At 37.7% G+C, this 22,364-nt stretch overlaps 2 long non-coding RNA genes across 3 annotated transcripts in view; one reads left to right on the top strand and one right to left on the bottom strand.

The window, feature by feature from the left end:
• LOC134758025 (uncharacterized) overlaps positions 1-22,364 on the bottom strand; it is a 248,842-nt gene that overhangs the window by 16,023 nt on the left and 210,455 nt on the right. The gene's annotated exons all lie outside the window — the stretch shown is intronic.
• On the top strand, positions 1,522-20,650 carry LOC134758026 (uncharacterized). The gene is made up of 3 exons (XR_010132743.1): positions 1,522-1,820; positions 3,570-3,691; positions 20,617-20,650. It is a non-coding gene; the product is annotated as an uncharacterized lncRNA (long non-coding RNA).

Raw genomic sequence — 22,364 nt, 5'->3', positions numbered from 1 at the left:
TTGCTTCGATAAAAATATCCTATATCACCATTTATTTGGACTTCATATGAAAATAGAATGGCCTTTATGAGGCTTCATTATTGATTATTTTACATTTTTGATTGATTAATTGATTTATCAATAATAATAGTGAAAGTGCTATTAAAAATCATTCCAAGAAAAAAAATCATCCCGACTTGACTTTTTATTTCTTCCTAAGAAACATGCCTTCTAATTGTAACTTGTGTATTTCTAAAGTCCATTCTATTTCCATATTAAGTCCAAATAAATGGTGATATAGGATATTTGTATTGGAGTAACTTGGGATAATGAACTAATTGTCCAGCATGTTCCCTAGGGTAATTACCTCACTCTTGATGTCAATGATTCCATTGGCATAAAGAGTGCTCTGAATGTCATTCAGCTCTCAAACTGTCATGTGTGAAATATTTGGCAGTAGAGAATGGTAACTGTGGCTAAGACAAGCAAGGAGGTCTAAACCCAGAAATCAGATTCTTGGATGTTTGAAAACCAGTAATACTAAGTATGCCAGATCCTTACTGAAACTTTCCCTAATGTAATTAACCCATTTTAATGTGATCAAATTTTTACATTTTTGAGTGCCTCTGTTATCTCAATGGCATAATTAAAAAGAGGTTGAAAATAAACATACTGGCATTGCAGACATGCAATGCGTTATTATTTTTGTTCCCTCTTCTTGAATATGTTTCTCACAAGCATGAAAGCACCTCACAACCTATATAGCGTTGCACAATATACATTAGGTGATTGATTAGTGGCTGCCACAATTAAGATGGCTTGTGAATACATGCAATGTCAAGACACATTATTGAATGAAAGGGTTCAGAAAACAGAGTTTACACAATCTGTATGTTGTTGCATAAGGTCTAATTTGGTTGGTTTGATGCAGTAATAGGTGGGAAAAAGTATGTATCCCTCTAAAGCAAGCTGCAGTCCGTGGTAGGACGGAGCCTGGATGAGATCATAAAGGCCCATTGTAAAAATAAACAAACAAAAAACTCCAACTTTGTACTACTAATACGGTAGGAACTCAGAAAAGAACCAGAAGTAGAGGGAAGAAGAGAGGAGAAAAATCATGCAGTGAGTTCTGAAGACGGAGAATTAGGTTGCTACTAGGGGTTGTCTGCATCAAAGACACCAAAGAAAATAGTTTCATTAGAGTGCTCAGTAACCAAATAAAAGACGGAGACAACATGGTGGCAGAGAGCCTGGCCTCTTAAGCCAGATCGCTTGGACTTGAATTGTGGTTCTGCCACTTACCATTATTGCAAGCTAAGTTGCTTGGCAAATTACTTAACCACTGCATGCCTCAATACCTACGGTTGTTAAGAAAAAAATGGGGATATTGATAAGAGTGCCTATTCCATAGGGCTTTTTTATAGATTAAATGAGATAGTCTCTGCCATACTCTTAGAACAGTAACTCATATATAAGATATATATGAGTTATATATGTATAGGACTAAAAAGATGGCAGATTAAGAATATTTGATGAGGTACATTGAATTTCAATCTCAAGTTCTGAATTTTAAGGTCAGGATGGAGCTTGGTTCTTTTTGAAATCGACATTATCTCTGCTCAGAGAAACAAAGGAACAATCTAGTACTGTCACAATATTACTAGGAATAATCTTGATGAGAAGGACTTTTTTTAAAGTCCAGTTACTATAACACAAGCTTAAGGATGAGGAAACCCAGACAGGAATACTGAGTGGGTGTGATCTATATTGAGCCATGAGGTTACTGGCAGGGAGTTGTTGACTGCAGTAGAACTGGTCCGAGGTTGGCCAAGATGCAACAGGTAAGTGGCTTCAGCTGTAGTAATTTGCGAGTAGAAGGGTCCAGAACTGGGCAGAGCACTGTACTCTTCAGAGGAAAACAGTTCTTTATTCATGGCTCTCAGCTACTAGTACAACGATGGCATATTTGCAGACAGAGGGATGGCTTCCTCAGGTGCTTTGCAACTTACGAAGCCAGAAGGTAGGTCTAATCTTATCTTGGTGGCATCTACCCACTTCTCCTTATCCTTCATGCCAATTCATGTCCTGTACAAAACCTTCCCTGTGAGTTCTCTCACAAAACAATGAGCACTTGTGTCTTGTAGCATACGTTTGGCAGTTCAGCTTTTTGTCTTGTCATCTTATTAGCAATAATATCTTTGCTGAAGTTTAGAGTTTGACTATGTATTTCAAACACTTGTAAAGAAAGCTATTTCTTAACCTTATTATTTACTGTATGTGATGGTTAATTTTATATGTCAACATGACTGGGCTAAGACAGCTGGTGAAACATTATTTTTAGGTTGGTCTAAAAGGGTGTTTCTTGAGATTAGTATTTGAATCTGTAGACAGAGTAAGGAAGATCCACCCTTACCAGTGTAAATGGGCATTATCCTATCTGTTGAGAGCATGAATAAAACAATAATGTGGAGAAAAGGTAAATTCTTTCTCTTCTGGAGCTGGGACATCCATCTTCTCTTGTTCTCTGACAGAGTTCCTGCCTCACGGGCTTTCAGACTCCGGGACTTACACCAGCACCTCCCAACCCAGTTTTCAGGCCTTCAGCCTGGGACTGGGAGCTACATCATTGGCTCCCCTGGTCCTCAGGATTTCAGACCCAGACTGAATAACGCCATTGGCTTTCCTGGGTCTGCAGCTTGCAGGCCACAGATCATGGGACTTCTTGGACTTCATAACCAAGAGACCCAATTCCCAAAATAAATCCTCTAGTCCGCCTGCCTATCTATCACCTATCCGTCCATCCACCATATTTGTTCTTCTTCTCTGGAGAACCTTGATTAATACACTTTCTCAGTTGTGGAGGACTCTTCATTTAAATTACAATCAATTCATTGAGGACAGGTCTCTGCAATAGATATCTTTGTATCTGTGTACCTAGCCCCCACCACTGACCACCATAGGGTCTAGCACAGTGCTAATGAGAGACTAGCCCTGAATTAATCACAACTAAATATATATGTGTATATATATATATATATATATATATATATATATATACACACACACACAGACACTATAAATCACAACTAAATTGAATTGTAAATTAATCCCAAATGAAAACATATATATGTGTGTGTGTGTATACATACATACGTATATACATATGCATATGCATACACACATACATTTTTCCAGTTAGGGACAAACTAAATTGTGTTACCAGTGCATATCTTGATCTCCTGTGACTCATAGCCAAGTGGGATTTGCTAGACAGAATGAGATTTTTTCTGTGTGACAAGTTCTAATCTCAGATTCCCCCACTCTAACACCTCTATTTTAAGTCTTTGTTACTGTTTTGAAGTTTCCGAGTTAAAACTGATTGCACTATTATAGAATAAGAAAGCCAGAGGAGCTTTTTTTGGTTTTTATTTTTAAATTTGTGTCTTGCTTGAAGGCCTAGGAAATGGCCCTGCAACACCAACCCGGGCTTTCTCCATTGATTGATCAGAGCTTTAGCTGATTTCCTTTTCTGGCGTGAATCTCGTTCTATCCCAAGATACCAGTATATTCATCCCTTTCTAATTTTCCAGGTCGTTACACAGCAGCCTTCAGAGAATTACCAGGTATCCACAAGACACCTCAGGAGATCTCCACATTCCCAGTGGAAGATCATCGCTCATGTCTTAACTCAGGTTCTGAAGTCACAACAAAGGTAAAGGATAAACAAAATCCTAGTTCAGTTAAATAATTAGCTTTTATTAACAAATGATTTATTGAAGACTGTAGTTTGGAATTATACAAGTGTTTATGTAAAACTACTCTTTAAAAACATACATGAAAATATAACTACCCAAGATTTGACTTTATTCCAGGCAATTCAGTTCCAAAAACATTTACTAAATTGCTACTTTGCACTTGAACTTTTGTTTTTTGTTTCCTTATTTTGAATGTTGAAACCCTAAATATTCTAGTTATGCAGTGTTGTTTGCAGGATAAGAGTGAAATATAAGTCCATGTGATTGGACCAACTCAAAAATTGAGTACACCATGGATGATGTTTTAATGTTGAGAGTAAAGGCTTTAATTGTTCTTTTTTTTTTTGTGAGCAAGTTTATATTCTATTAAATATTCTTTTTATTTTATTTTATTTTTATTATACTTTAAGTTTTAGGGTATATGTGCACAATGTATACATGTGCCATGTTGGTGTGCTGCACCCATTAACTCGTCATTTAGCATTAGGTATATCTCCTAATGCTATTCCTCCCCCCTCCCCCCACCCCACAACAGTCCCCAGAGTGTGATGTTCCCCTTCCTGTGTCCATGTGTTCACATTGTTCAATTCCCACCTATGAGTGAGAACATGCGGTGTTTGGTTTCTTGTCCTTGCGATAGTTTACTGAGAATGATGATTTCCAATTTCATCCATGTCCCTACAAAGGACATGAGCTCATCATTTTTTATGGCTGCATAGTATTCCATGGTGTATATGTGCCACATTTTCTTAATCCAGTCTATCATTGTTGGACATTTGGGTTGATTCCAAGTCTTTGCTATTGTGAAGAGTGCTGCAATAAACATAACGTGTGCATGTGTCTTTTTAGCAGCATGATTTATAGTCCTTTGGGTATATACCCAGTAACGGGATGGCTGGGTCAAATGGTATTTCTAGTTCTAGATCCCTGAGGAATCGCCACACTGACTTCCACAATGGTTGAACTAGTTTACAGTCCCACCAACAGTGTAAAAGTGTTCCTATTTCTCCACATCCTCTCCAGAACCTGTTGTTTCCTGACTTTTTAATGATTGCCATTCTAACTAGTGTGAGATGGTAGCTCATTGTGGTTTTGATTTGCATTTCTCTGATGGCCAGTGATGGTGAGCATTTTTTCATGTGTTTTTTGGCTGCATAAATGTCTCCTTTTGAGAAGTGTCTGTTCATGTCCTTCGCCCACTTGTTGATGGGGTTGTTTTTTTCTTGTAAATTTGTTTGAGTTAATTGTAGATTCTGGATATTAGCCCTTTGTCAGATGAGTAGGTTGCGAAAATTTTCTCCCATTTTGTGGGTTGCCTGTTCACTCTGATGGTAGTTTCTTTTGCTCTGCAGAAGCTCTTTAGTTTAATTAGATCCCATTTGTCAATTTTGGCTTTTGTGGCCATTGCTTTTGGTGTTTTAGACGTGAAGTCCTTGCCCATGCCTATGTCCTGAATGGTAATGCCTAGGTTTTCTTCTAGGGTTTTTATGGTTTTAGGTCTAACGTTTAAGTATTTAATTCATCTTGAATTAATTTTTGTATAAGGTGTAAGGAAGGGATCCAGTTTCAGCTTTCTACATATGGCTAGCCAGTTTTCCCAGCACCATTTATTAAATAGGGAATCCTTTCCCCATTGCTTGTTTTTCTCAGGTTTGTCAAAGATCAGATAGTTGTAGACATGTGGCATTATTTCTGAGGGCTCTGTTCTGTTCCATTGATCTATATCTCTGTTTTGGTACCAGTACCATGCTGTTTTGGTTACTGTAGCCTTGTAGTATAGTTTGAAGTCAGGTAGTGTGATGCCTCCAGCTTTGTTCTTTTGGCTTAGGATTGACTTGGTGATGCGGGCTCTTTTTTGGTTCCATATGAACTTTAAAGTATTTTTTTCCAATTCTGTGAAGAAAGTCATTGGTAGCTTGATGGAGATGGCATTGAATCTATAAATTACCTTGGGCAGTATGGCCATTTTCAATATATTGATTCTTCCTACCCATGAGCATGAAATGTTCTTCCATTTGTTTGTATCCTCTTTTATTTCATTGAGCAGTGGTTTGTAGTTCTCCTTGAAGAGCTCCTTCACATCCCTTGTAAGTTGGATTCCTAGGTAGTTTATTCTCTTTGAAGCAATTGTGAATGGGAGTTCACTCATGATTTGGCTCTCTGTTTGTCTGTTATTGGTGTATAAGACTGCTTGTGATTTTTGTACATTGATTTTGTATCCTGAGACTTTGCTGAAGTTGCTTATCAGCTTAAGGAGATTTTGGGCTGAGACAATGGGGTTTTCTAGATATACAATCATGTCATCTGCAAACAGGGACAATTTGACTTCCTCTTTTCCTAATGAATACCCTTTATTTCCTTCTCCTGCCTAATTGCCCTGGCCAGAACTTCTAACAGTATCTTGAATAGGAGTGGTGAGAGAAGGCACCCCTGTCTTGTGCCAGTTTTCAAAGGGAATGCTTCCAGTTTTTGCCCATTCAGTATGATATTGGCTGTGGGTTTGTCATAGATAGCCCTTATTATTTTGAGATACATCCCATCAATACCTAATTTATTGAAAGTTTTTAGCATGAAGGGTTGTTGAATTTTGTCAAAGGCCTTTTCTGCACCTACTGAGATAATCATGTTGTTTTTGTCTTTGGTTCTGTTTATATGCTGGATTACATTTATTGATTTGCGTGTATTGAACCAGCCTTGCATCCCAGGGATGAAGCCCACTTGATCATGGTGGATAAGCTTTTTGATGTGCTGCTGGATTTGGTTTGCCAGTATTTTATTGAGGATTTTTGCATGAGTGTTCATCAAGGATATTGGTCTAAAATTCTCTTTTTTGGTTGTGTCTCTGCCAGGCTTTGGTATCAGGATGATGCTGGCCTCATAAAATGAGTAAGGGAGGATTCCCTCTTTTTCTATTGATTGGAATAGTTTCAGAAGGAATGGTACCAGTTCCTCCTTGTACCTCTGGTAGAATTCGGTTGTGAATCCATCTGGTCCTGGACTCTTTTTGGTTGGTAAGCTATTGATTATTGCCACAATTTCAGAGCCTGTTATTGGTCTATTCAGAGATTCAACTTCTTCCTGGTTTAGTCTTGGGAGGGTGTACGTGTTAAGGAATTTATCCATTTCTTCTAGATTTTCTAGTTTATTTGCATAGAGGTGTTTGTAGTATTCTCTGATGGTAGTTTGTATTTCTGTGGGATTGGTGGTGATATCCCCTTTATCATTTTTTATTGCGTCTATTTGATTCTTCTCTCTTTTTTTCTTTATTAGTCTTGCTAACGGTCTATCAGTTTTGTTGGTCCTTTCAAAAAACCAGCTCCTGGATTCATTAATTTTTTGAAGGGTTTTTTGTGTCTCTATTTCCTTCAGTTCTGCTCTGATTTTAGTTATTTCTTGCCTTCTGCTAGCTTTTGAATGTGTTTGCTCTTGCTTTTCTAGTTCTTTTAATTGTGATGTTAGGGTGTCAATTTTGGATCTTTCCTGCTTTCTCTTGTGGGCATTTAGTGCTATAAATTTCCCTCTGCACACTGCTTTGTGTCCCAGAGATTCTGGTACGTTGTGTCTTTGTTCTCGTTGGTTTCAAAGAACATCTTTATTTCTGCCTTCATTTCGTTATGTACCCAGTAGTCATTCAAGAGCAGGTTGTTCAGTTTCCATGTAGTTGAGCAGTTTTGAGTGAGTTTCTTAATCGTGAGTTCTAGTTTGATTGTACTGTGGTCTGAGAGACAGTTTGTTATAATTTCTGTTCTTTTACATTTGCTGAGGAGAGCTTTACTTCCAAGTATGTGGTCAATTTTGGAATAGGTGTGGTGTGGTGCTGAAAAAATGTATATTCTGTTGATTTGGGGTGGAGAGTTCTGTAGATGTCTATTATGTCTGCTTGGTGCAGAGCTGAGTTTAATTCCTGGGTATCCTTGTTAACTTTCTGTCTTGTTGATCTGTCTAATGTTGACAGTGGGGTGTTAAAGTCTCCCATTATTATTGTGTGGGAGTCTAAGTCTCTTTGTAGGTCACTCAGGACTTGCTTTATGAATCTGGGTGCTCCTGTATTAGGTGCATATATATTTAGGATAGTTAGCTCTTCTTGTTGAATTGATCCCTTTACCATTATGTAATGGCCTTCTTTGCTTCTTTTGATCTTTGTTGGTTTAAAGTCTGTTTTATCAGAGACTAGGATTGCAACCCCTGTCTTTTTTTGTTTTCCATTTGCTTGGGAGATCTTCCTCCATCCTTTTATTTTGAGCCTATGTGTGTCTCTGCACGTGAGATGAGTTTCCTGAATACAGCACATTGATGGGTCTTGACTCTTTATCCAATTTGCCAGTCTGTGTCTTGTAATTGGAGCATTTAGTCCATTTACATTTAAAGTTAATATTGTTATGTGTGAATTTTTTCCTGTCATTATGATGTTAGCTGGTTATTTTGCTCGCTAGTTGATGCAGTTTCTTCCTAGTCTCGATATTCTTTACACTTTGGCATGATTTTGCAGTGGCTGGTACCAGTTGTTCCTTTCCATGTTTAGTGCTTCCTTCAGGAGCTCTTTTCGGGCAGGCCTGGTGGTGACAAAATCTCTCAGCATTTGCTTCTCTGTAAAGTATTTTATTTCTCCTTCACTTATGAAGCTTAGTTTGGCTGGATATGAAATTCTGGGTTGAAAATTCTTTTCTTTAAGAATGTTGAATATTGGCCCCTACTCTCTTCTGGCTTGTAGAGTTTCTGCCGAGAGATCCGCTGTGTCTGATGGGCTTCCCTTTGTGGGTAACCCGACCTTTCTCTCTGGCTGCCCTTAACATTTTTTCCTTCATTTTAACTTTGGGGAATCTGACAATTATGTGTCTTGGAGTTGCTCTTCTCGAGGAGTATCTTTGTGGCATTCTCTGTATTTCCTGAATCTGAATGTTGGCCTGCCTTGCTAGATTGGGGACGTTCTCCTGGATAATATCCTGCAGAGTGTTTTCCAACTTGGTTCCATTCTCCCCGTCACTTTCAGGTACACCAATCAGACGGAGATTTGGTCTTTTCACATAGTCCCATATTTCTTGGAGGCTTTGTTCGTTTCTTTTTATTCTTTTTTCTCTAAACTTCCCTTCTCACTTCATTTCATTCATTTCATCTTCCATCACTGATACCATTTCTTCCAGTTGATCGCATCAGCTCCTGAGGCTTCTGCATTCTTCACGTAGTTCTTGAGCCTTGACTTTCAGCTCCATCAGCTCCTTTAAGCGCTTCTGTGTATTGGTTATTCTCGTTGTACATTCGTCTAAATTTTTTTCAAAGTTTTTAACTTCTTTGCCTTTGGTTTGAATTTCCTCCTGTAGCTCGGAGTAGTTTGATCATGTGAAGCCTTCTTCTCTCAAGTCGTCAAAGTTGTTCTCCATCCAGTTTTGTTCCATTGCTGGTGAGGAACTGCGTTCCTCTGGAGGAGGAGAGGCGCTCTGCTTTTTAGAGTTTCCAGTTTTTCTATTCTGTTTTTTCCCCATCTTTGTGGTTTTGTCTACTTTTGGTCTTTGATGATGGTGATGTACAGATGGGTTTTTGGTGTGGATGTCCTTTCTGTTTGTTAGTTTTCCTTCTAACAGACAGGACCCTTAGCTGCAGGTCTGTAGGAGTTTTCTAGAGGTCCACTCCAGACCCTGTTTGCCTGGGTATCAGCAGCGGTGGCTGTAGAACAGCGGATTTTCATGAACCAGCAATGCTGCTGTCTGATCGTTCCTCTGGAAGTTTTGTCTCAGAGGAGTACCCAGCCATGTGAGGTATCAGTCTGCCCCTACTGGGGGGTGCCTCCCAGTTAGGCTGCTCGGGGGTCAGGGGTCAGGGACCCACTTGAGGAGGCAGTCTGCCCATTCTCAGATCTCCAGCTTCATGGTGGGAGAACCACTGCTCTCTTCAAAGCTGTCAGACAGGGACATTTAAGTCTGCAGAGGTTACTGGTGTCTTTTTGTTTGTCTGTGCCCTGCCCCCAGAGGTGGAGCCTACAGAGGCAGGCAGGCCTCCTTGAGCTGTGGTGGGCTCCACCCAGTTCGATCTTCCTGGCTGCTTTGTTTACCTAAGCAAGCCTGGGCAATGGCAGGCGCCCCTCCCCCAGCCTGGCTGCCGCCTTGCAGTTTGATCTCAGACTGCTGTGCTAGCAATCAGCGAGACTCTGTGGGCGTAGGACCCTCCGAGCCATGTGCGGGATATAATCTCGTGGTGCGCCATTTTTTAAGCCTGTCGGAAAAGCACAGTATTAGGGTGGGAGTGACCCGATTTTCCAGGTGCCATCTGTCACCCCTTTCTTTGACTCGGAAAGGGAACTCCCTGACCCCTTGTGCTTCCCAAGTGAGGCAATGCCTCGCCCTGCTTTCGCTTGCACACGGTGCACTGCACCCACTGTCCTGTGCCCACTGTCTGGCACTCCCTAGTGAGATGAACCTGGTACCTCAGATGGAAATGCAGAAATCACCCGTCTTCTGCGTCGCTCACGCTGGGAGCTGTAGACCGGAGCTGTTCCTATTCGGCCATTTTGTCTGCCCCCCAATTATTCTTTTAGCAGCAAAAAACACAGGACAAAAAATAAGTATCAATTAAGGGATTTTGATAATTGGTGACGTTTTATCTAAATAAAGCAGCCTTTTGTGCATTAATACTACTGGCCAATTGCCTGGCCTGAGGCCCTATAATGATGAGTACTAGAGGTCTATTTTAACAACTTTAACTGTAATCCCTTGCTTTTGAGCATGGTATGAGAACATGAATAAAAGTTTGGGACAGTTCAGGATTAGAATCCCAGTGTTTCTACTTATTCAATGTTATCTTAAAGGCAGATTATTCAGATATCAGCTTCTGCTTCTCATTTGTAAAATGGAAAGCACCTGTATTTCTCGTTTGGGATTATCGTGATGCCTAGTACATGAAAGTTTAGAAATTTTGTTACTTCTTTTAGTTAATGCCAAACACTTAAGGCTACTTATAAATCTTCTCATGCCTGATTTCATCTTTGTACATTTTTCTTGATCTCCTTTCATTCTCATTTACTTTCCAACTTTCACAGTGCAAGTGATGTAGTCTGGTCTACATAGACAGATTTAAGTTTTAAATTCCTAGCATTGCCTACATTCTTGTCTTTTTGAACATGTGGCTTAAAAGGACACGGGAAAATAAAGAGATCCAGGTGCATACAAGTTAGACATTCTTGTCTTTGGAGTCAGATGGATTTGTATTTAAATCTTAGCTTCACTTTTTACTGGCTGATTAGTCTTGGTTAAACCTCTATACTAAGCCTTAACTCTCTCAAGTTGAAAATAGGAAATAAATGAAGAAAAAAAGAATAAATAAATATGGTTAATCCATCACATGAAATAATATTCAGCAATTAAAAGAATAAACTGAATAACATACATATGGATATATATCAGTAAATATATACACACATATATAAGTATATACACACAACACATAACACATATATTTGTACATAGTACAGAATGTATAGCTTATTTACATAATATCTATATATTTTTTATATTCTCATTTTAAATGTATCTCAAAATAACATTGAATGAAAAATTCAAGATATAACTAGCAAATATGGTTTGCTAAAATTTACACAAAACATCTATAAAAAAACAACACTAGTTATTTACAACTACATATATGTATTACAAGCATTAAAAAGTAAATATTTTTAAAGTATAAGAGATTTTAAAGTATTAAAATTTTATGAGCTCCCAGGAGATTGAGGCGGGAGGATTACTTGAGCCAGGAGTTCAAGATCAGCCCGGGCAACACAGCAAGACTCTGTCTCTATAAAACATTTAGAAAAAATTAACTGGGGGCTGTGGCATCTGTTTGTAGTCCCAGCTACTGAGGCAATTGGATCCTTTGAGTCCAGGCATTCAAGACCAGCCTGGGCAATGAAATGAGATCTTGTCTCAAAACGAAACAAAACAAAAACTGAAAATTTTTGCTTCTGAGGAGAGTGGTGAAAAGGGAACAAGGGGATTATTAAAAGGAATTTCGATATATGCCAAAAATTTTATTTTTAAAAATGCAAGCAAATAATAAAACATGCTATAGGATATCAATTCTGGGTATTGGGTTATACATGTTTTCTTTAATATTCTTCATATTGTCTCAATTTTTTTTAAATTATAAGAACTAATTTTTAATATGGCCTGAGAGAATTCATATAAAATTGTTAGTAAAGTACAGTTTACTAACTTTACTTTAACTTACTTCTTTGGTAAGAAGTAACTCACTTCTTCGTTAAAAGTAAGGGCCTACTGTGAGGGCCTACCGAAGTGAGCATGCTGGGGAATCCTCTTGGGGCAAAGGAAGCAAGGATGCAAGGAATTGCAGAGGCACCACTACCAGACATCTGTCTTTCTTGATGCAGGCATTGCCGCCTGGCAAGAGACTCCCAAGAATGGTCTCAGATAATGAAGGGCTAAGCGGGATATCAAGAACACAGTCCTAGAATTTGGGGCCTGAACAGCTTAGTAGCTGGAGGTTTTCCCAGATAGCTTCAGTAAATATCTGCCATTGCCATCTAACTTTGAGTCGGAGGTGTATACAGGAAATATCTCAGTAAAAACCTGCAGGCTGCAACACCGGAAGACAGATGTTGTAGCCGCAATCCAATGGTAGATATTGTGGCTGAGAACCAATCTCCTAAGTGCATTTAAGTCTCAACTTTCTCTTGGGGGACTGTTTTTGATCCTGCTCATTTCAGAGGGTTGCAGTACAGAACACAAGAAATAACAAAATGTTAGAAAATTCTCCATAAAGTATGATGTACTTGAAGGCCTGATACTACTTGGTTTGAAAGCACAGGCACTAGGACCTTGTCAGGTTTGGGTCCAAACTTCGATTCTCACTCTCAGCTGTGTTACGTTGAACAAGTTCCTAACGTCTATAAGCTGCAATCTCTTCATAGGTGAAATGGAGATCATAATAACTCTCACCTCCATGCTGTTAGGACATGAAAAAAGATAATACATTCACACCTTCATTATGACACATATAGAAAAATCCAGGTCGGGCGCAGTGGCTCATGCCTGTAATCCCAGCACTTTGGGAGGCCGAGGCGGATGGACAGGAGTTTGAGATCAGCCTGGCCAACATGGTGAAACCCCATCTCTACTAAAAATACAAAAATTAGCCGGGAGTGGTGGCGGGAGACTATAATCCTACCTACACGGGAGGCTGAGGCAGGAGAATCACTTGAATCCGGGAGGCGGAGGTTGCAGTGAGCCGAGATCGCGCCACTGCACTCCAGCCTTGGTGAGAGTGAGACTTTGTCTCAAAAAAAAAAAGAAAAGTCCATAAAAGTTTATTTTAGGTATTGTTGTATTTATTGTTAGTATTATTGAAATGAAATCATTAATTAGGAATCAGAGACTTGGCTTATCATCGACCCCTATAAAATTTTGTTATTTTTTAATCATACACCAAACCTACCTATATAAAAGTATATAATTTCTTCCCTTCATTGTTCTTCTTGCTGTTATTCTCCTCTTCCCCCTCCTCCTTCTTTTTTATCTTCCTCCTACTTTCCCTTCTTGAAATGAAAAACATTTAGGAAAAACCCTGAACTAGGCACTAAAAGACCACAACATTTGGACATACCAGTACTTCACCAGAGCCAGAACATCACAGATGACACCGCTTAACAAGAAAAACAAAAGCAAAGACTTTAAAAAAAGGCTTAGAGTTATTCACTGCATGCTTATAAAAGTAAATCTAAGGCTGAAATTTAAGTTATTTCCTAAGCACCTACATGATTTGGCCATTTCTTGCCATCACCTACACTATTATATTTTTTGGTTTGTCATAAACATGATACAATTTTTACTGGAATAAGTGGGTTTTTCAAGACACTATATCCCTCTTCCAAAAATACAAAATATAAGCAGGAAATAACAGGAAAATAAACACAATGAAATAATGTGATTAAATTATCATTAGATACCATTTCCTGCATCTGATTCTGAGCCTGAGGCCTCTTTCTTCTTTCAAAAAACACAGGATTATCAAATACCACCAAATTAACTCTTTTTTGATATAATTAGAATGATGATTCACTGAAAGATTCAAAGTAATTTAGTATTATATCCACATATTATCTAACACTACTATTTATATATTTCAAGGCCAATTTCCCATTTGAAATTACTGCTCTCATCCAACACACAGAGTATTTGCTCTTCTATATCCTTTGTCATTTTCTGCGCAGGTCCTGACACTTAGAATAGTCTTGGCAATCTTTTTCATTTAAAGAACAAGGGGCCGATATCTCAAATATACATAAAATTTTAAAAATGGGAAAAGTGGACAAAAGACGTACAATTAATGAAGAAAGATATGAAAATGGTTTTTAAACATATAAAAATATTCTCAAATTACCTTATGATAGGATAGACACAAATTAAAATGATACTGAAATACGATTTCATATCTATCATATATGCAAAAATTGACAAACTCCTGTAATTGCATAGGACTTTTGCAAATGTCTGTATACATTTATAAATTTCTAGCAGCCTCTTATGTGACTTGGAAGTATCATTAACCATGGTTAAATAAACAGTTTTCTGCTGCTACTCTTCCCGCAGCAAAACTGTTCTCAAACTTTGGTGTGTATGAGAATCACTGGAGAAATTGGTATAGCTGCAGAGGCCAGGCTATATCAGACTTCCACAAACCCAAGACTCTATATTCTCAATTAGCTCTTCACGTGATTCTTATACACCATTATTTGAGAACCATTGCTATAGACCTTAGAATTTTTCTATGAAACAACTTAAACAGAAACACCTAAAATTTCAGATACCTGCTTGAGGTTATTGATACGATATTCCAATTTGAAAGTGCTCCATGTTTCTCTCTCCTTCTGTTTTTCTTTCTCTTTTTTATGTGTTAAATATATATGCCAGTCTTACAGGCTACTTTTCATTCTACAATTTCTGCTGCTGTACAGGAATTTGGCTTTCCTGCAACTCTTCAAATGGAACTTTATATATTGTACATATAATACTATAAGACAGCCCATTTTAAGCATAACTCTATATTTGGTGAAAATCTACCCCAATTTTTAAAACAATGATAATAGGCAAAACAAATCATTTTTAACCTAGTGGTATGTATAGATATGCATACACATGCAAGCACACTTACATGTCTTTTTGAGCTAAAATATAACACTTTTAGAAACAGATACACTGTTATACAACTTTGCATCAGCCAAAGGACCTAGCAATTGTCTAGCCTATGGTCAACATTAGATAGCTGTAGATATAGAAATGTGTATATGTATGTGTGTGTGTATATATATATATATATAAAACTTGTCTTTATAAAATATGTCTGTATCTATATATTTATACATGTAAATGTGTATATATAAAAATATAAATAAACATATTTTAATAAATGATCCCTGAATCTCCACGGATCATTTTTTAAAATATGTCTAAAATACCTCAGAGGCTTCCATTTAGACTCAAACTCAATGTTCCTCAAAATGCAGTAATAAAGACATTTACAGCCCAAATGCTTGACAAAAATTCCAATTCCTGTGTTCCACCCTAGTCCTGCTAAGTGAGAATCTTTCTAAGTGAGGCCTGAAAATTTACAATTCTATCAAGCTTTTCCCCATTACAGATAAGCTCCTGGAGAGCAGGCATTTTTGTCTCTTATTTACTACTGTCTTCTCAATGTCCAAAACATTCTTGGCACATAGAAGAGCAAGCACTTGATAAATATTTGTTAAATGTGTGAATGAAATAAACTGCCAAGATCATTAGGAGATTCTGATTTGCACCATTATTTGCAATTATGATTCAGTCCTTCAACCTAAATGGAAGGGACTTTCCCATACTTGACCCCACCCTGCCCACGCACACACACACATATACCAGCAGGTTTCAAAAATAAGAAAGTATAGAATTCATCCCATAACAGAAGATGTGGAGGCAGAATATCCTGTCAGCTTCTCAGCCTGTGGTTTCACTGGAACTCTCCATGTTTCTGAAATTGTTTTCCCTGAGTTACTGAAGTGAAGTTGAACATTTATTTTCATTCCCAGCATATTGCTCTTCAATAACTCAGACACTAGACCTATCACTATGGAAAAGCAGTTCTTAAGTATGGGAGATTTTGCTTCCAAAATAACATTTGGCAATGTCTGGACTCATTTCTGATTGCCAAAACAGGGGCCTGGTCCAGGAAGGAGGTGTGCTGCTGCCATCTAGTATGTAAAGGCCAAGAATGCTACAATGGACAGGACAACCTCAAACACAAATTGCGTGTCTGTAATAAAATGTCAGTAGTGCTGCTGTTGAGAAATTTGGCTACAGAATAACAGCTACATACTTGGCTGCTGTTGAGAAATTTGGCTACAGAATAATAGCCACATAATGGCTACATACTTGGTCCTCAAATAGGACCAAGTTTAGTTAAAATTGTTTATTTAATAATAGCTCCACTGTATCCAGTTCTCTCCATTTTCATAACCACTTTCCCTATCCAAGACACTGTCATATTTCATCTGAACTGTTACTAGTTCATCTTCCGTGGCTAACCATAACTCAACACATATTCCTCCACAGTTGACAATAAAACTTCACGCTTTTAATTGACTTTAGAATAAAATTCAAGCTTTTAACCATGAACTATGATGCTTTTTGTAATTTGACTAATACTTATATCACCAGATTTCTACAGGGCCACTTTCTCCATGTTCACTATTCTATATCCACAATGACCTTTAGGAATTAACAGAGCATGTCAAAGCCCTTCCTGATTCAAAGCACGCACTTTTTCTCTAGAAAGACCTTCCACTCCCACTTTTGCATGACTAATTTATAGTCAGCTATCCAGTATTAGCTTAATGGACCCAAAGAGCTTTCTCTAACTACTGAATCCAAAGTGACTGCCTCTATCTATTAGTTAACACAAATTGGTTTTGTATATAATTATGCTTTTACTTATGTCATTTTAATGACATAAGTAAATTTTTTAAAATTCAATGTGAGTTTCATAAGAAAAAACACTGCTATATCCTTTTTACCATTGTATCTCCTACATGCAGCACAGTGCTCGGCTTGTAGTAATAAATAATTATTTAATGAGGGAAAGACTTACTCAAATAGTACACATATTCAAAATGAAACAGAAGAGTTAAATAATGCTTCTCAGACCAAAAAACAAAACAAAACAAAAAACAAAAGCAAGGAAATACAGACTGTTCATTGGGAAAATGACTAAAGCAACTCACTTTCAAAGAAGCAAAATTAACACCTCCTAATGTGATTCCACTTTGGAAATCTAGATCACTGCTCAACAGTGCAAAGGCTCAAAATTGCAACTCAAAACAAATAAAATTATTGGAAGTAGTCCCATTTTTAATTAAACATCATCTCTCCACCTGGATATGCTTCATACTGTTTAGTTTGCTAATTATGTTGTCTGAAGAGTAGAGCAAGGCATTCATACTGAATGATTTATTGATTCAAACAATGTAAACTCCATGTTTTTGAAGACACTTTGAATATGCTTGAGACAAAAGAGATAATTGGCCTGCCCAAAGCATTTTTGTTTCATTTGTTCTTTACTCTCACATATATATATGCACACAAAAGAAATCGTTTTGTTTCATTTCTATTGATAAGTCCAATATGTAAGCTGAATTATGTTATTTGTGCCTTGGAAAGAAACAATATTCAGACCACTGAAGAAATATTGTTTTACACAACTAATGAAAAATATATATATATATAAAACTAACATATAAAAAATTTTCTGCCCCGTACCTAATAGTGATAAATACTGCTATACTACCTTCCAGATTGTCAGCTGGTACTCAATAATAGAGATAAAATACATTATATATTTAAAATTGTTGATACATAATATGTAATGAGTTTAAAATGAATTCACTTTTGCCCTTTATTAAGAAAAAATGATTTATTTTTGAATGTGTAAGTGTACTAGTCCATTTTCACACTGCTGATAGACACACCTGAGACTGGGCAATTTACAAAATAAAGAGATTTATGGGACTTACAGTTCCATGTGGCTGGGGAGGCTTCACAAACATGGTGGAATGTGAAAGGCACATCTCACACGGCGCCAGACAGGAGAAGAGAGATCATGCGGGGAAGCTCCCCTTTTTAAAACTATCAGATCTTGTGAGACTTATTCACTATCATGAGAACAGTATGGGAAAGACTTGCCCCATGGTTCAATTACCTCCCACTGGGTTCCTCCCACAACACATGGGAATTGTAGGAGTTACAATTCAAGATGAGATTTGGGTGGAGACACAGCCAAACTATATCATTCCACCTCTGACTCCTCTCAAATCTCATGTCCTCACATTTCAAAACCAGTCATGCCTTCCCAACAGTCCTCCAAAGTCTTAACTCATTTCAGCATTAACTCAAAAGTTCACAGCACAAAGTATCATCTGAAACAAGGCATGTGCCTTCCGCCTATGAGTCTGTAAAATCAAAAAGCAAGTTAGTTACTTCCTAGATAGAGTGGGGGTAAAGGCATTGGGTAAATACAGTCATTGCCAATGGGAGAAATTGGACAAAACAAAGGGGCTACAGGCCCCATGCAGGTCTAAAATCCAGCAGGGCAGTCAAATCTTAAAGCTCCAAAAGGATCTGCTTTGACTCTATGTCTCACATCCAGGTCATGCTGATGCAAGAGGTAGGTTCCCATAGTCTTCGGTTATCTCGACGCCTGTGGCTTTGCAGGGTACAGCCTCACTCCCAGCTGCCTTCATGGGGTGGTGTTGAGTGTCTGTAGCTTTTCCAGGCACATGGTGCAAGCTGTCAGTGGATCTATCATTCTAGGGTCTGGAGGACAGTGGCCCTCTTCTCATACCTCCACTAGGTGGTGACCCAGTAAGGACTCTGTGTGGGGGCTCCTAGCCCACATTGTCCTTCTGTACTGCCCTAGCAGAGGTTCTCTATGAGAGAGCCCCACCCCTGCAACGAACTTCTGCTTGGGTATCCAGGCGTTTCCATTCATCTTCTGACATCTAGGCAGAGGTTCTTAAACCTCAATTCTTGACTTCTGTGCACCTGCAGGCTCAACACCATGTGGAAGCTGCCACGGGTTGGGGCTTGCACCCACTGAAGCCACGGCCTGAGCTCTACATTGGCCCCTTTCAGCCATGGCTATAGCAGCTGAGACACAGGTTGCCAAGTCCCTAGGCTGCACACAGCATGGAGACCCTGGGCTCAGCCCATAAAACCACTTTTACCTCCTAGGCCTCTGGGCCTTTGATGGGAGGGGCTGCTGGAAAGACCTCTGGCATGCCCTGGAGACATTTTCCCCATTTTCTTAGGGATTAACATTCGCCTCCTCATGACTTATGCAAATTTCTGTGGTTGTCTAGGATTTCTTCCCAAAAAATGGGATTTTCTTTTTTTCTTTTTTTTTGAGATGGAGTCTCGCTCTGTTGCCCAGGCTGGAGTGCAAGTGGTGCAATCTCAGCTCACTGCAACTTCCACCTCCCTGGTTCAAGCAATTCTCCCTGCCTCAGCTTCCCGAGTAGCTGGGATTACAGGCACCCGCCACTGCGCCTGGCTAATTTTTTGTACTTTTTTTTTTTTTTTTAGTAGAGACGGGGTTTTCCCATGTTGGCCAGGCTGGTCTTGAACTCCTGACCTCAGGTGATGTGCTCACCTCAGCCTCCCAAAGTGCTGGGATTACAGGCGTGAGCCACCATGCCCTGCCGGGATTTTCTTTTCTATCACATTGTCAGGCTGCAAATTTTCCAAAGCTTTATGCTGCTTCCGTTATAAAAACGAATGCCTTTAACAGCACCCAAGTAACCTCTTGAATGCTTTGCTGCTTAGAAATTTATTTCACCAGATACCCTAAATCATCTCTCCAAGTTCAAAGTTCCACAAATCTCTAGGGCAGGGGAAAAATGCTTAGTCTCTTTGCTAAAACATAACAAGAGTCACCTTTTGCTACTGTTCCCAACAAGTTCCTCATTTCCATCTGAGACCATCTCAGCCTGGACTTTATGGTCCATATCACTATCAGCATTTTGGATAAAGTCATTCAACAAGTCTATGGGGAGTTCCAAACTTTCCCACATTTTCCTATCTTTTTCTGAGCCCTCCAAACTGTTGCAGCCCCTGCCTGCTACCCAGTTCCAAAGTTGCTTCCACATTTTTGGGTATCTTTTCAGCAGTACTCCCCTGCTGGTACCAATTTACCGTAGTAGTCTGTTTTCACTCTGCTGATAAAGACATATCTGAGACTGGGCAATTTACGAAAGAAAGATGTTTATCGGACTTACAGTTCCACAGGGCTGCTGAGGCCTCACAATCGTGGAGGAAGGTGAAAGGTGAATCTCACATGGTGGCAGAGAAGAGAGCTTATACGGGGAAACTCCCCTTTTTAAAACCATCAGATCTCGTGAGACCTATTCACCATCACAAGAACAGCATGGGAAAGACCCGCCCCCATGATTCAATTACCTTCCACTGGGTTCCTCCCACGATACATGGGAATTGTGGGAGTTACAATTCAAGATGAGATTTGGGTGGGAACACAGCCAAACTATATCAGTAAGTAAGCACATATTTTTAAGGAGGAGCACGGAAAGAAAACCACTTCAGTTGTGCTTGTTACTTCCTGTTTAATGAAAATGATTATATTTGAACTTATGGAAATAAAGTTGTAGCCATTCTAATAGGTGTGAATTCAAAAAACTAATGAGACACGTGCACTTGTACTGGAAGCTGCAGAAGGGCTGGGAGATGGTGGGAGGAAGTTATTAATTCGTATCCTTTCATGCCTTCCTTCCTGGTAGTCTTTAACTGAGACCATTTTTCATGCTATCTTCTTTGTTTTCTGTTTCTTTTTCTCCTGCTAGAAAAATTTTGAATGGGACACGCTGATTTAAATAATCCCTAGGGATTCCTGGAATGTGGATTGAAAACATGTGATTCTTATACGTCTTATCAATTTCTTCAATGGTGAGCAAGTCATAAATCTTTTCCTTGTAAATTTTCTGACTGGTTCTCTTCTTCTTACAGATTTGCAAAACACTGGTTCACATACATATACACAACTGAAAAGAACATCATTATAATATATTCAGCATTATTTATAAAGTATGTTGTAACTTTTATAATATATCAAATGTCCATAGTACACAAATTCTCTTCAATTCAGATGGTTTGTAAAAAGCTGACAATTATATATTCCTTTCATCATAACATATTCATCATTAGATATAATATAATTTTACAATATATTATATGAAATACATAAAAGTATATATTATGTAGTATTTAATATCTAATACAAATATAATATATAATTATAATATAAAAGTATATATTATATAGTATATATGTGTATATTATATATTATACAATTTTTATTGTATAATATATATTATATTGTATACATAATATATAATAGTTACACTGTATTATATATAATAAATGTTATAATAACAAAAGATTACATTATATATATTAGATATAATTTTAACCTTTTCACAATCCATCCGAATTGAAGAGAACTTGTATACTGTGGACATTTTAGTAAGTATAAAATTCCTCCCTCTAATAAGCAAATAATATTCTTTATTTCCATTGACTATTCCATTGTAAAGTATATCACTAAAATAATACAGGGACTATGTCAAATTCAGGGATACTTATTTTTCTGATAATTAATGGTTAAATATGTTTCTATCTCCTATTTTATAAAAATTTACTTTTTTTTTACTTTTATTTGCTAGAGGATGAAGTTAATAATTCTCTACATTATTTTTACAACCAATGTGGAGCAAAATATTTTTTCTATCAGTAAAATAAATAAATAAGAACAGTTCTTCAAGCAATGCCCATAATTCTACAAATGATCTTACCAAGCATCAGTGCACCTAAGTGAAATTATGTTATTTTCACTAACAGAGGTATTTTTTGCTACTGTTCTTGACAAAGTTAAAAGTGTTGTGGAATACTTTCCTTTTACACTCTTGTATTAAAAACAAAGAAGCAATACACTTCCAGGGAGGAAAATACTTGGAAGTAAAAATAATATTTATAATTCACAATGTGTGAATGAGTACCTGGAGATTTCTAGGCAATTAAGTAATATACTATAATTTTGCTTACTATACCATGAAAGTACCAGTTAATGCATAGAATATGTGCCAATTGGCATCATTTCCCATTTGGCTCCTTTACAATTCAAACACGATTTTCTATGTAATCCTCCTTAATATACCTACCTAAGTCTTTTTTGGGGGGGAAGGTCTAATATAACACAACAGTTATATTCCTATGTGGCTACTATTCACTTGAATTTACATTTTTATTCCTTCATTAACAAAATGGGTTCCCTGGGAATTTAATAACATTCCAGTCAAAGTATAGTGAATATTTTTTATATCATCAAATGTACTTGTACAATATAATAAGATCATTTTCTAAAAGCCATCCAATGGCCAACATATAGAATTCCACAATTTGTTGTGCATTTATAAACTTTGTGTTATTGTAAATAATGTGATTAAAATCCTTAAAATTTGCAAGTTTTATAAGTAAAATATGATGCTTCATTGTAATGTTTATTTTAATTTCCTCCATTTCTAGAGAAGTAGAT

Source organism: Gorilla gorilla, chromosome 2 (assembly GCF_029281585.2).
Source record: "Gorilla gorilla gorilla isolate KB3781 chromosome 2, NHGRI_mGorGor1-v2.1_pri, whole genome shotgun sequence".
NCBI lineage: Eukaryota > Metazoa > Chordata > Mammalia > Primates > Hominidae > Gorilla > Gorilla gorilla.
Note: the sequence above shows the minus strand (reverse complement) of the source record. Positions and strands in the feature narration are given on the sequence as shown.